We start from the raw sequence: 5,407 nt of genomic DNA, 5'->3' as shown, positions 1-5,407 counted from the left end.
ATAAAATCCTCCTAATTTTTGAATTTGGAAACTAATATTCTTTCCTTGATTTTCAAAAATTAATCTTTTTGGTAATATCTCATTAATCTTAATTTTAAATTCCACAATGAGGTATGCATCTCCAAAAATTTGCGTTTTGTGAGGAGGTAATTAATAAATCTTATTTATTAATTTTCTTATAAGAGGATATTTTATTTTATTTTCAATTCTTCTATTTATTTTTTTGAATGAAGATATTTAATAATTTTTAATTATAAAAATCTACCTGATATTTTCAAATTGCTAATTTGATATTTATGAGAATATAATTAAAGATATTATTATTCATTCTCATAATATATTCCCATTTACTTTCTTCTATCTTCATCCTTCCTCGAATGACAACTCTATTGTGCACTCAATCTGGTTCGTCCATCTAACAAAAAACTTTTCAATCTTAGCCATCCAATCAATCCAATTTTTTTATAAATTGAGCTCTCATTGCTCATTTTCAACAACCATGCTTCTAGTATCCTTACACTGGTCAATTTTCTATCATTTTATCATTATCTTGCTTGCAACACATTTGCTTTGTAGGTGAGAGCCACATCCATTTGAAGGAGAAAGAAGAACAATGGAATCATATGAAGGAGACATCTGCATTGGTTTGCTTTAATTTGATTGTTTTGTCTTCATGCTTTCATTGATTGAATTAGGAGTTATTTTCATAAGCTTTTAGGTTTGTGGTTGCCTAATTGTATGCTTTGATGCCTTTTCCTAAATTCCTAGTTACAATATGATTCTCATCGTGGTTTTTCCCTATTTAAGGTTTCCCACGTAAATCTAGTGTTCATGTGTTTTTGTGCTTTGCGCTTTGATGTTTCACAAGTGCATTGATAAGTTAATTTTGGTTTAAAGTTTGATAGATCATAAGTAAAGTGTTTTGAGGTCTGAACTAATTCATGTCCCCCTCTCAGTCATGTGGTGTGTTCAACATCATTTGTACCTTGAACTAGATTTTAGGTTCCTATAAAACTTCATTCTTTTAATGGATTAGCCTCATTAATATTTTCTTACTATTTTCCCAATAAAATATTTCATGATGATAACTACTAGGTAGACTATTTTGAAATCGCAAAGAGAGAGTTAAGGCCATGCAAACTCTATCCCAACTAGATTTTCATAACTACTTTGAAGAAAATTTGATTACAAGATTCCATAGCAATGAAATATCCTCTTTATCATCATGAAAGTTTCATGAAACTTGAGAGGAAAATAATCAGACCTCAACATGCTATCATGACCATCACATACCTAATAATATACTTATGGATGCCAAATGTCCTTGAGATGGCTCATTAAAACTACATAAAATTCCTAGAGGTTGATAAAATGAAATAAAATATATATGTATGGAGTTATAACCAAGATAGGACTGTCATAAGTCGTTAAAATAGGATTCTCCAATTTATATATGGTTATCCTAAACTACTTTGTGCACCCCTATAGCCATGAGTGAAATATTATTGTCAACTTATTATTTGGTTATCCTAAACCACTTTATGCAATCCTATACTATCCTCATCTAGGTTATTAATAGCCAAGGTGGATTTTAATTATATCAATTGATTCCCTCAACCCATGCTAAATATTACTAGCTTTAAGAACATAAGATGCTTAATTTTTACCATCCAAAATCATAAATAATTCTACCATAAGGGTGCAATAGTCTTGAAATCAGGCATATGATAGTATAAATATTATAATAATAAATGGTTTAACTATCTTATCTCCAAGACTACATGACATTTATGATAACATTGAGAGTTCAATAATATCATACCATACAAAACCTATCATATAAAATTATAAGGAATTAGATGAAACATGTAATATTCATGCAAAAATAGTAAATAAAAGGTTATCATTAGTGATAAGAAAATTTGTCATGAAGAGATAGAGGAGGATATCCTAGTATGGAGACCTCCATACCTAATGTTAAAAATATATTAGATTTGGAATTATCATTAGACATGGTTTTAGTAAAGGAAATCCTACCAATAAAGAGATATAAAATGTCATAAGAGGTATTAGGATAGTAAAAAATCTCACACTCCAACATGAATGCCATGAAAACATCCAATAAATATTAAATGTATCTCTTGTTTAAGATAATTTTTATCTTTGAAAGATGAATCAGACATCGGTGAGGAAGGACCTCAAAGAGATCAATCCGGACCGGTCAGCAAGAGTAAACACAACGAAAACACAAAGATATGATGGAGGCAATGGAAAACAGATTGTTATTTTGCATGAAAATTGATTACATCCAACTGGTAACAATCAAGTTACAACATATCGGCTCACAGGCCTGGTAGAACACACATAATAGGTCACAACCAAGACCTTGAATCTTGAGATCTGTCTTCTATGCACAGTCTCGCTACTTGATTCTTTGATCGATTGCACTCTAATGCACAATTACAATTATATATATCAATCCAAAGGATCCAGTCGGCCCAAAAGGGATCAAAACCCGAAGAACAAGTCCTAACATGTAAAATAACAAGGTCGACCTCCACCAAGAGATTCCTCCGGAAAATCCAAAGGATGAAACACAGATCATGGGAAAAGGTTGGCCACACACCAAGGAACATTGGAATCAATGCCCAAGACTCTGCAAGCTTCAGAAGGGGTTCCAGTAGATCACCAAGATAGGTCCAGGAAATCGGTAACAAGAACTCCCAACTAGTAACAAGAAATTGTCAAGGAAACCAATAGCGATATTTTGCCAGAAAATTATCTAAATGTGATGCAGTATGGAAGCAAGAAAGATGATCAAGTCTTCAAGTAGATCCCAACTCCATAGGATCCGATGAGCCAAAAACAAGACACATAGAAAGGAAAACTGAAACATAAAGCAAAACAAAAAGGAAAATGTTTTTGGTTGATGCAAGATTGCTATGAACCGGGGATGCTCCTACATTAGACATCTGAGGTTATTGAAAAAGTGAGCCTCTCACTTTGCCGGGGTCAAAGGGAAACCAAGGCAGTCTACCTCTTCTTGAGAAATCCAAGATGAATCTTCAACTGGTCTGTCCTTCCACTTCACAAGATATTCCTTATACTGACTGCTCCGGGTACTATGCCCAATCCTATTGTCCAAAATCTCTTCAATCTGATCCGGTTCCTTCCGGGGCAACTGTTTCTCCAAGTCTGCAATATTGTCCTCACTGAATTCTGGTTCATGATACTCATGAAGATCTGTAATGTTAAGCACAAGTGAAATACTTAGACAATCTGGTAACTCCACTTCATATGCATTTCCAAAACTGAACTTCCTCAAAATCCCGCAAGGTCCAAACTTCTTCATCTGTAACTTGTTATAAGTTCCAACCGAGAATCTCTCTTTTCTCAGATATACCATCACTTCATTGCCAACTTAAAATTCCTTATGTCTCCTCTTCTCATCTGCCTTCTCCTTATATTTGTTGTTCATGTCTTCCAAATGCTGTACTTAACCTGAATATGCAATGCTGCCATGTGATCTGCAAAGTCTTCTACTTCTGAACTTCTCCGGTCTTCACTGCTAATGACTCTCAATTCTGATATACCTCTAGGATGCACTCCGGTAACAACCTCAAAAGGTGTTCGTTCAGTACTTCTATTCATTGAATTGTTGTAGGCAAACTCTGCTTGTGCAAGGATCAAATCCCAACTTTTGGTTTTATCTCCCACTAAACATCTCAACATGTTTCCCAAACTTCGGTTAACAACTTCTATCTATCCATCAGTTTGTGGATGAAAATTAGAACTGAACTTCAAATCTGTCTTCATCTTCTTCCAAAGTGTTCTCCAAAAATAGCCAAACAAACTTAGTGACTCTGTCTAAAACTATGCTCTTAGGTAATCCATGCAGTCTCACCACTTCCTTGAAAAATAGGTCTGCTACATACAATGCATCTGATGTCTTCTTACAAGGTATGAAATGTGCCATCTTCAAGAATCTATCCACTACCACAAATATAGAATCATTCCCTCTCGGTGTCTTAGGGAATCCAAGTACAAAATCCATGCTTATATCCTCCCAAGGTCTTACTGGTACTGTCAAAGGTTTATAAAATCCCACATTCTGACTACCACCCTTTGCAACTTGACAAACTCTACAACTCTGCACATATCTCTTAACATCCTTATGAATTTGGGGCCAAAAGTACTGCTCACTCACCAATGCTACCATTTTTTAAATGCCAAAATGTCCAGCTAGTCCTCCACTATGTTTCTCCTTTATCAGATTCTCCCTCATAGAACTCTTAGGTATGCACAACTGGACTCCTCTGAATAACATCCCATCCCGAATGAAGTAATCCAACCACTTTCTTCTATCTACCATAACCAGTTGTCTACATGCTTTCCAAGGTTTTGCAAAATTCGGGTCATCATCATACAAGGTCTTCAAATGTTCAAATCCTAATACTGCCACTCTCATCTCTATCAGCAAATTCCTTCTCCGACTCAATGCATCTGCAACTTTTTTAGATTTCCCACTTCTATGTTTCAACACAAAGGTGTAACTCTGCAATAATTTTACCCCCCTCACATGTCTCTAATTCAACTTACTCTGACTATTCAAATACTACAAAGCTTGATGATCTGTATACAACACAAACTCCTTAGGGAACAAGTAATGTCTCCATTTCTCCAAGGCTTAAACTATGGCATAAAAATCTTGATCATATACTTAATATCTCCTCCGAGCATCATTCAATTTCTCATTGAAATAAGCTACTGCTCTCCCTTCCTGACTCAAGACTACTCCTATTGTTGTCCCACTTGCATCACAATCCAGTTGAAATACTTTATTGAAATCCAGTAAAGCTAACACAAGCTACTCAGTCACTTTCTGCTTCAACAGTTCAAAACTTTTGTTTGCTCCGGTGGTCCACTTGAATTCCTTTCGATCTCCTCTCATGGTCTCAGTCATAGGGTTGCAAATTGAACTGAAATTTTTGATAAACTTCCAGTAAAAGCTATCCAATCCATAAAATGATCTTACCTCTCCAATGCTCTCCTGTGTAGGCCATTCAACAATTGCTTTCACTTTCTCAGGGTCCATCTTCAAACCATCTTCAGATATCACAAATCCCAAATAGATTAACTCATCCTTCATGAAAGTACACTTCTTGATATTGATCAACAACTTCTCTTCTCTCAAACTTTGCAAACCTTGTCTTAACTGCAACAAATGCTCCTCTTTTGTCTTATTGAAAATCAGAATGTCATCCAAATACACAATAACAAACTTACCCAAGAATTTCTTCAATACCTCATTCATCAGCCTCATGAAAGTACTCAATGCATTATTCAATCCAAAAGGCATCACCAACTATTCATACAATCCTTCATTTGTCTTAAATGTTGTCTTCCA

Source organism: Cryptomeria japonica, chromosome 4 (assembly GCF_030272615.1).
Source record: "Cryptomeria japonica chromosome 4, Sugi_1.0, whole genome shotgun sequence".
NCBI lineage: Eukaryota > Viridiplantae > Streptophyta > Pinopsida > Cupressales > Cupressaceae > Cryptomeria > Cryptomeria japonica.
Note: the sequence above shows the minus strand (reverse complement) of the source record.